The sequence below is a fragment of the Thermobia domestica genome, chromosome 18, assembly GCF_964235325.1.
Source record: "Thermobia domestica chromosome 18, izTheDome1.hap1.1, whole genome shotgun sequence".
Lineage (NCBI taxonomy): Eukaryota > Metazoa > Arthropoda > Insecta > Zygentoma > Lepismatidae > Thermobia > Thermobia domestica.
Genome location: NC_137471.1, coordinates 133,859,637 through 133,870,937, shown reverse-complemented (window position 1 = coordinate 133,870,937; position 11,301 = coordinate 133,859,637).

Sequence of the window (11,301 nt, the reverse complement as noted above, 5' to 3'; positions counted from 1 at the left end):
CCCAATTATACACTTCAAACCGCTCCTCATGCCAAGGAAAAACTCTTCTTCCTCTGTTTCGCTCCGCTCCGCAAAACCCTTCGTGCCTCCAGCATCTTCAAGGAAGACCTGTTACTCTCTATGAAGATTCGGGTAGAACCCTACCACAAAAAGGCATATCTCCAATGCTACAGATGCCAGGGACTGGGCCACGCCCAAAGTACCTGTCATGCCCAGCCACGGTGTGTAAAATGTGCAAATTCACACTGGACTTACCAATGCACGAAAACGGATACAACAACGCCGGCCAAATGCGCAAACTGCGACGGGGATCACCCTGCAAACTACACCGGATGTCCCCGAACCCAGAGCATCATCCAACACAGGACCAAGCACCGATCATCATCGCCGACTGCATCCCGCACACCTACCTCAAAGACCACACCTTCTGGATCCACCACTGACCAGCGCCAATGGCCGTCATTACCGAAAACAGATATTAATCCTACCAGATCATCAGATGCTCCCTCCTGGCCGAAATCAGGGACGGCAGACACTTCACAGCCATCTACAGAAGATAACTTTCACACTCTCAAAGAATTGCTTCAACTTTTGAAGGACTTCAATCTTTCCCGATTTGTGAACATAGCTCGTCAGCAGGTTCCCAAATTTAAAGAAGCCACGGATGTTTTCACCAAAATTTCCATATTCATCGACCTGCTCTCTGCACTTTTTAACTAAGTTACATCTCTCCGTACAGGACCATTTCCCTTTTCAGGACCAACTCAAGTCACCTCATTGGAAAACACGACGACCAATCAGAAGCTTCAGTTTTTTCGCCAGTGTCCAATCTCGTTCTTCAGTGAAATAAGTAACTCAATACAAATAGCAGTGCATAACACATCACACGGACCTCGTCAAGACTGCGACAGTCGCGTCTTAGTGTCTACATCGAATGCCAGTTATGTCACATACTTTTCACTTCCCATTCGAGGCAGGGGTTTCCTAGGAAACCCGGTACTCCAATACTGAAACTGTCATATACTGGATGGATGGATGGAAATGGCGGCAGACGCTGTATAATAGTGCTCCAATGTCGGATAAAGCAAACTACATTGAAGACTTACGAGACAAACAACAGGAACTTCTACAGAAGAACAAAGAACTTCTTCTTAATGTAATCAAGTTTACCTCGGAGTTCCCTCCATCTCAAGACTGTGCGAGCTGTCATGCTCCGAAACAAATACCTGGGCCATGCGCCACTCACACATTCCACCTTCCGGAAGATCTTCGAACGCCTTACAGCAACCTCCAAGTTGCTATGTTTACTATCTCATCTGAGTTAAAAAAGGTCTGGACAAGACATTGACAATAACATCTTTACTTCATTTCTCTAACGAACAAGAGCTGAAGAAATTGGCCCTTCTCAGGCCCATGCCAATCCTATTCCAGAGGAACGGTCTTTCAAGAAACCTAAACGAACTGTGAAACCAAGACCAGTGACATCTCCAACCGTTGAAACAAATAATAGTTACTCTCCATTGTCAACTCCTGATCCTCCTGAGAAGTTCGGTTCAGAAATTATGGATATTTCCTCTCCTGATGGCTCAAACGCTACCACTCAGTCAGAGAAAACTCGCAACATCTCCAATGCCAACACTCCAAGAACTATTAAATCATTAACAATTTATGATTACCCTCGAGATAAGGGTTACAAATTAACTCATGGTGCCAGTTCTATCTGTAAAGAAATACCTTCCTGTGCTGTTTATCCAGACAGGATCAAACTACAGTGCAACAATCAAGATGATTATGTGGCATTAATCGAATTCTGTAAGGAATATAACTTACCATATGCTCTAGACTCCGTTAAAAAGAATAAAACACTGAAAGTTGTCATTCGGCAATTGCCTATAGTTGCTTCTGTGAAAAATATTAAAGAAGATTTGGAAAACAGAGGATATCCCACGATTTCCGTGCAGCAGATGAAAGGTCGCGGGGAGCTCCCTTCCCCCTCTTCCTTGTGACATTAGAACGGACGCCCAATACAAAAAGTATATTCAACCTGGAATATCTTGAATTCTACAAAATTAAGATTGAACCATTCAAGGCAAAACCGTATGTCCAATGTTACCGATGTCAGCGAATTGGGCATACCCAATCGTCATGTTTCGCTCATCCTCGCTGTGTTAAGTGCGCAGGGGGCCATCTTACATACGAATGCCAGCGCAAAACTCCAGACAGTGAAGTCAAGTGTCCAAATTGTGGGGGTAACCATCCTGCCAATTATTCAAGATGTCCCACCATCTACAGAATATTATCCAGACGCTCCACCCAACAGAAGCTACCTACAGCACAAGACTTTCCCCCTCTCTCATCAGATTCCGTACCTGCACCTGAACTCCAGAAGACGCCACAACCGACATACGCCGACAAAACAAATGCAACATTCAAGAAGTCGCCAACAGAAACATCAGCTCCCACCACGGAATCAACGGCCAACTGGAAGGAAATACTTCAACTGTTTCAAGAACTGCAGCTTCCCAGACTACTTCCGGCCATCCGAAAACGTCATCAGCAAATCCGGACAGCTCCAGACATCTTTAGTAAACTCCTAATTTTTTGTGAAATCTTGGAAGAAATTCAGGACTAACCGCACCAAACATAACATACAGGACCACACCCTTATGAGGGCCACTTTCCAGACCATAGATAGGACGAAGTAACAGCCAATCACAATCCCTAGAGAACTCAAATCAGCCAATCTTGCTCCTCATCTTCAAACAACAACTACATCTCAACGCTCATCGCATAACCCGGTCCAGGCTGCGACAGTCGCGTCTCTATGCTCAACATCGCATGCTCTACACATCATATGCCTTTTCACTTCCCATTCGAGGCAGGGGTTCCCTTAGGAACCCGGTACTCAAGTATTGCAAACTGTCAGATACTGGATTGGATTGGATTGGATTGAATGGCGGCTGTGTGGCGTGCTTCTTTGTGCTAACTACAGCAAGCTACAACTAGCTACTATCACGCAGCATGCCACTTTAGCCACTTATAACACTAGCACTGCACTGAAACTTCCACAATACTCGCGCTAGAGGTTCCGATGAACGATAATAAAGTTTTTGGGGAAAATAAGAGTTTATTTCCACTGAATTTAAGAACGTTTACGGGAGCGTTAACAACACGCGTCTCGCGTAAATCACTATCCTATCTCATTTTTTTGTTGGCAGTTGAATGAAACTGGCATTTTTTTATTAACACATTGACTTTTCTAGGTCTGGTTTTTAAGTCTAAATCTTTGTTTTTGAAAATGTTACTAGCATCTTTATAGTTTTAATCCGTCTACATAATTTGGCTTTTCTCATATAGAAAAGAGGAGAGTTAGCGGGATCCCAAACTACAAACGTTACGCCACTAGGAATGACGTACTCGATTTGGGACTAGTACTGCCATCTGAGAATCATTGAGAAAACTTAACAAATCGCCTACGTAGAAGAAATAGTGTAAAACATTTTGAACAATAAATTAAGTGCTTAATGTTCTTTTGAAGGTTTGGGGAATTCATGAGAGGTTTGGGGCTTTTTTAAAAAGAAGAGTTTTGTTTTACGCATTACTAAGAGAGCGTGAAAAGTGAAAGTTCATCCGTTTCTACCAAAACTTTTGTAGTTGCTGGAGAGCCAGATTAACGTTTAATGGGGCCCCAAGCTATTAAAGGTAATTGGGGGGCCTTTATCTGTCCAGATGAACATAGGTACTTCATATACAGAAATGAAGAAAATAGTGATATTTTAGCAAGCATACTGCAGACGGGACCCTATTTCTTACGTCATAGAACCCTACACAACACGAAATACTTTTGCTATATGTAGATTTTATTTTATTTATTATTTTTCTTATACTTTGGAAATATATATCCAGTTTTTTCCTTTAGTTTTTTGGTCCCCCCATTAAAGTGGGGCCCTAAGTTATAGCTTGTTTAACTTATACATAAATCTGGCACTGAGTTGCTGTTAATGTTTTAAAGTAAATTTAATCTCTAATACTTAAACTTAATATTACTTATTACAAGGTTATTTTAGCGTCAGTTCCACAGCTTAGACACCAAACACTTCTTCGGTTTGGCACTTTGGATTTGGGGGACAGAAATACAATATAGTATAATTCTACCCTATCTACACTAAATTAACACGATCAAAAAGAAGAAACAAACAGCAGTGCCAGCAGAGGCATCCTTGAAATAGAAAGACTCTACAAATTAGTTACGTTTATCTCTTTCACTTCCACTCATGTTCCCCATATATTTCTCTCGCGACCTCCCAGAAGTCCCGACCCCCAATTCAGAAACACTGCTACACATTATATTAATATATTTTCAAAATATTTTTTAAAAATGTATTTAATATAATTAAGGAGTTTGGTTATTCTAAATTCTTTAATATATATATCAGGTTAGAAGACATTTATAGCTGTTCGAAAATAGTATTATGAATCCATGTATGCACCTACCGAATTGGATGATTTTGTTGGATGACCTACCACTTTTCTGGTAATGTCATAATCCTGATGGGGTAGAACGTCTGGCCTGGCAACATAGATTCCAGTTAAAGTTGTTAAAGAAATCAATTTCGTGGCAACACAAATCTATTTTATAGGATATCTTTACTGCCTAAAGAGATCTCATTGCCATCCTCGACTGTTTAGATAAGAAAGGTAAGAAGAAAGAAGACAAGAAGAACCGAGTTCGAATGACCTCGGAAGACTATATCTTTCTCAATACTTGTTTTATATTCTTTTACTCGAGATTTCTTCATAGTTCGTTATTAAAATGCTTACTAACATAAACTCATTTTATTGTCTTAACAAACTAATATGGGTATGTTGCCAGTAAAATAGTTTAGATTGATCGAGCCCCTTTTGAGTAACCACAGTATTTCATGTCTCACCCTCCCCCCAGTACGAAATACTAGCTAAACGAACCAATATATTTTGCCAGTAAAATAATTTAGAAGGATCGAGCTCTTAGAGTGATAACCACAGTATTTCGTCACGGACCCCCTTTTACGAAATCCTGGCTACGTGCCTGAATCCCACCAAACTCATAGCATGATGCCCAAGGTATATAAAATAACAGGTAGCCCCAGTTCGCTTTTAGCGTTCTGATTGGCTCCCTGTCCATGACGTCATGTGGAGGGACTTTTGCCTATGTTGAAACTGTATATCAAATTAGCGTAATTGCGTATGCAGTATTTCACTTGATCTCTTGAACGATACCTCGCGATACCCAAGGATGCTATAAAATAGAGGATATAACCATATGTATGTTCATCCTATTAACTGAATGAAGCAAAAAATAAGCTAGCATTGGCACATCTGATTGGTTACTCTCGTTCCCGCCATGTACAGTATGTCGGCTAAAACATTGTGATCTTCATATGTAGACATGTAGTGTGTCTGTCGTTTATTTTTATTTAAGAGTCTTCATCCCGGCGAAATTAAAATACCGCTAATTTTACAGTAATTATGTGATATCTTCAAATAGATAAAAGATAATTGAAATATGGAACAAGAGCGCCCTAGACAATATTATTTTGCGTGAGGTACCTTTATCACAAGTCACCTAGTGGCTTTCCGTTTTCAGCTGTTTATAAACGCGAAAATAAATGCTGATTTTCAAAATAGCTCGAAATCGAAAGCAGATAAATGAGTCGTGATAACGGTTTCTCATGTAGAATAATATTGTCTAGGGCGCTCTTGTTCCACATTTCGATTATCTTTTATCTATTTGAAGATATCACATAATTACTGTAAAATTAGCGGTATTTTAATTTCGCCGGGATGAAGACTCTTAAGTCGTTGCTTCAAATTTATACAATGTTTACATGCTGCACATATGGATGTACAGATAGGAGTGAGAAAAAATACTCAAAATAACCTTTCACATGTAAGAAAATCACCAATCATAGGATACGTATGGCTTCACGATTTTGTGGTATGGGCAGATCATCTATTTTATAACATCCTTGGCAATACCTCCACGTGACGTCACCGACTGCAAAGTATCCTGGGAAAAGTGAGAGCAGAAAGGCTAAATCGAGAATCTTTGCATAATGCCATTGAAATCAATCTCTTTCACGTGCTATAGACGTAACATTGTTACTTGTTTTATTAATAAGAAGTACATTGTTAACTTTTGAAAATATATTAGCAAAATATAGGGAACAATTATCTTTCAACCTTTAGTCTCGGAAGTCCACGTTTTAATTTTATGAATACATAGTGAAGCACTGTATATTCATTAATATTTTGTCAGTTGTTTGATTAAAATGGTAGCACATGGCAATCATCTACTGTAAGTCGAAGCCTTGTGCTTTTTTGCGTTTCTTCTTAGGGTAAAACAGAAAAATAGTGTTTCGATATTACTTCCATTTTGTAACAGTTTGTTGGAATTCTAATCTGCGAAGTTTCCGACGGGAAAAGAGAAGAAGAGAGTATCAACCAATTGAGTAACAACTGACTCCACCGATCATGACGGCCAACAGGACTTCCTCCAAGACTTTACCCTGAGACGACGAATCTGAACTAGACAACCATAGGTTTTACAACCAGAGAGAGGAAGACTCCTGTTTCTACCCGAACTTGACCAAGAAGTCTTCGCCGTGGGAAACCTGCCCCTTATTTGTGTATTCCTGAACTGCGACAAACCTGGATTTGACCAACCGTGCCCATGGCTTGAGTACTTCCTTTATCCGGACTTGACGCCCGACACACTATGTCTTAGCGTAATATGGTTGAAGCTATGTCCATACCTGGTGAGACAATCCGAAATCGATTACCTTGATTTGTCAACTAAGAGCTTGCTAGGATAAAGAATTCGCGGGTATGGTGATCTCTAAGGAGAAAGTGGGTTAGATAAGGGTACATATTTCGGCCTAAACCCATGTTGTCATCATCGATGGCATTGAAATTCTTTAGTCGATATTATATACTATGGAGTACAAGCTTTCATGGATAATCAATCTAGTAATATCACCTGTCTTGGAAGCATTACTATGATTATCTCGTTATTTGAAGAAACAAGTTGGTTCATTTCTGTCGAAGTAGATATCCTAGATGAGATCAACGTGTTGTCTTGAAATTATGCTAGGCGTCACTTTTGGAAATTTGTGGGCCACAAGATAGTATATTGGAACAGAGTTTATCTTGGTTTATGCAGTAATATGGAGCTGATGAATACAACAAGTTTACTGATTTTGAACTATTCTAAAACTGGGTTCTTGATATTATCTAGTCTGTGATTTTCAATTTCATCTATGTTTGTCACTCTGAAAACTATTGGTATTCATTTTCTTCTATGTATTGATAGTACAAAGTTGGGATGTATGTATGCAAGTCTGATTATGATGCATCGAATGGATTTCAAGATAGTTGTGTTTCACCTGGATTATCAATATACAATTAACAGGCGTTTTAATCAAATGGAATGTGCAGAGAACACGAAGCATCGGAATCTAGATCTGGTTTCGCTGATTCTGCATCACTGAATAAACTGGAACATATTCTAGATCAGTAAACTGACATTAAATGAAGCATATGGAGCGATAGATCTACAAAGTATTATATCTCATAGACCATTAGTGATATGTTTGTTATTGATACTGTGATATGTTGTAGATCTTCTCATCGTAAAAAAAAGGTCTTAATGGACACAACCATCAATTACTGACCGTTTGGCCACTACGTGTCCAGATTTTTGAAAACAGTCGAGTATAACGACATTTTTGATTTCGGTTTAATGAAACTGTGATATGTTGTAGATATCGTGATCCTGAGAAAAATTGTCAAGGACTTTCCAGGGTTTTCCTTTATCCCGCAAGATAAACATCGGAATGTTGTCTATGCTTAAATGATGTTGGCCGCTACTCTCTCCATCCGTTTTCCAGGTTGTGGGATAGGACTTTTCAGGGTTTCACAAAATTCCACTAAAATTCCAGAATATCCTTCTGCTTCTGCTTTTATAAAAAATGTGGCCCCGTAGTTGCCAAATGGTCAGTGATTGGTGGTTGTGCTCATTGAGACTTTTTCTTAAGATCACAACATCTACAACATATCACGGTTTCAAGTAATTCTCCGAAATCCCGAATACCGTCTAAAAAAGTGGTCTTGCAATGGCCGAACAGTCAGTGGTGGGTGGTTGTGCCTGTTAAGATTTTTTCTCAGGATCACAATATCTACAACATATCACTGTTTCAAGCAATTCCACCCAAATCTAGAATACCATTATCTCCTGCTGTTGTCAAAAAACGTGGCTCTGAAGTGGCCAAACGTTCAGTGATGGGTGGTTGTGCCTGTTGAGACTTTTTCTCAGGATCACAATATCTACAACATAACACGGTTTCAGCTCTTTTTAGCGAAATCCAGAATATCGTTCGTTATCTTCGACTGTTTTAAAACAAAGTGGCCCTGTAGTGACCAAACGGTCCGAGACTTGTCGTTGTTCCCATTGAAATTTTTTCTCAGGAACACAATATCTACAATATATCACGGTTTCAAGCAATTCCACCGAAATCCAATTTCCGTAAACATTGTGCGTTTTTTTTATTTCGAAGGAGGAATTGCCTCTGCAACCCTTTTCTCGCGAAAACCACAAAACAAGTATTTCCTCATTTGAAGTCGTCTTTGCATCAGCAGAGTTTTGTTTCTTAAATGTGGCCCTTTTAATAAAGGGGGCCTTTTTTAAAAGGGGCCCTTTGCTCCCTCAACTATTTTCCGAAGGAAACAAAAAATACGTGACTATTTTTTTTCGGTCTAATAGATATGTGTCAAGTTTGAAGAAAATAGGATAAAGAGAAACCCTTGTGTAGCTATCTCCTTTACACTTTCACTTTTTGGATTTGACGGGTTTTTGCCCCAAAGTATTTATTTGTACTCTGTAGGATCATCCATATCGTCAACAATTTGCAACTTTGGACCTATTATATAGCAAATATATACTTTGATGATCTCATATATGTGGGGACGTACACCGATGCGGCTATATATTTGTGAACCTCAGCAAACAAAGGCAACCAAACTAATATGCTGCTGAATTTTCCATGTTTGATCTGAGGATGAATTGGACGATGTTGTGGTATCTTGTTTGATATTATTGACCATCTAAATCTAGATTTGAATGCTGATGAACTTTTATCTTCCTGCATTGGACTATGAACCGCTATATGGATTATTGCGCTGATAATTTGGAGCAATTTATGGAATGTCTACATCTGTTGTAGTTCGACAATGATTTCTTCGCTTGGAATCTACTGAATTTATTTCTAAACTTCCATATCACTTGTGCATGATTTTCTGATCATTAGACGAACCTCAACATCTAAACAAGATGAACATGCAAGATCACAAACGTATAAAGCAGAACATTGTGTTTTGAAACAGAAAACAGTGACAATAAAAGTGCTGCAGGATTTTCCTAAGCAGTTTGTACTTTTTCTCTGCATATCTGAGAATGAGTTAATGTAATAGTATTTCTATATCTAAAAGTATAATTGTCAACAAAAGTACCTACTCTGATATATACATACTCTTTACACAGTAACTTCGGGAATGTTATGTTGGTGCGAATAAAATATCCTGTTTGACGTCTGGCGGGAAACTCATCTCAGCAACACATCATAGGGAGGATTAAGGTCACGCGTCTTACGTCACTAGCTTTGCACAAGTCCAATGAACAGGCTGGAGTATCCAGATAAGCAGGAGGTAGTGTGTTGTTGAACAGGGACATGTGAAAGTGTACCATAGAGGGCACACAATCATGGCTGATTTTTCACTACGAATTCAAACTGGAATATTCTGCACAGCAAACCGTAAAACTGCACTACCAGTTCATTTGATCGAGGAAAAGAGAATTGTCACATCATTCATCACTGGTTTGTCAAAGTTCGATCCAGTGACATAGTATATTACATGACCTTTTGGTTCTCTTTCTGTTTCATAGAATGAAATTTAAAGCGATGCGCCCATAGGTTCGCATTCTACGGTTCGCAAGCATCGGTTCGCATTCTACGCAGACTGGCCATAATAACTAGTATTTCTTCGATTTTTTCTGTACTTAGATTGTAAAGTATGTACCACCAGACATGTCAATTCTGACGCGAAGTCGTAGCAGTTGTAGTAGTAGAAGTAATAATATTAATAATAATAATAATAATAATAATAATAATAATAATAATAATAATAATAATAATAATAATAATAATAATAATAATAATAATAATAGCAGTAGCAGTAGTAGTAATAATAAGAGTAGTAGAAGTACAGTACTTTACAGTCTTGAATAAAGAGTTAATTTCCCAAACACATTATGATTAACACAGGCTGCCAACATTAGTTTCCGATCCGTCTTTCACAGTGTTCGGTCCGAGCCGGGCCGGCCCGACTCGGCCCGGTTAGAGCCCAGCTCGAGATTCGGGCCGGGCCGGGTCGAGCCGGGCACAGAATTCAGATCCATTCGGGTCGTGCCGGGCCGTCTTCGGGCCTGGGTTTGCAGGGCCCTGACTTTAACAAAGTTTGATAAACGCTTCACTAGGCTCTTATTTAAGTCATTCAAAGTCTAATGTCTCAAAATTTAATTATAATCTCAATATCAAAAATCCCTAATATTCGCACTCAAATCTCTTCAAATCGCCTTAAAGAACCAATGCAAGCAACCAACACGTACTGAGTTTGATCTAAATTAAATGTTACTTAGATATGTGACATATACAGTGGTTTTATCTCCCTCCCCTGCTCTTAAGCATAATCTTATGGAAAAATAAACTATGGTAAAGAAGTTAAGAGGATCACCGTTTACAAGTATGAGATATTCGAGGGATCATTTTATAGTAACAAAAATTTATACAGGGTGTTTCAAAACAACATTTGGCAGATGATTTCTGACACCAAGATAAGACAAAGGATATAGATCAACCTGACTGCACAAATCCATCATTTCAGAGTTATATACCGAAAACATAAAAAAAAAGAAATTTAAAAGTCTATAGCTCCAATACTATGGGCCCTACCGTAGTTGGGGCAAGGCTTTACTTAGGAACTAATATGTGAGCTATCCAAAAATTCATGTTTAAGAATCCTGCGGTATTCACGCAATAATTTTTATAGAGGGAGTTTGTCTACTGGCATATAAATTGAAGAACTCACCAACTACCTCTAAAAAAAATATTTCGGAAGTACCGCAGGATTTTGAAACTTGGATATTTCGATAGGGCACATACTAATTCCTAAGTGAAGTCTTGACCCGACTACGATAGGTCCCATAGT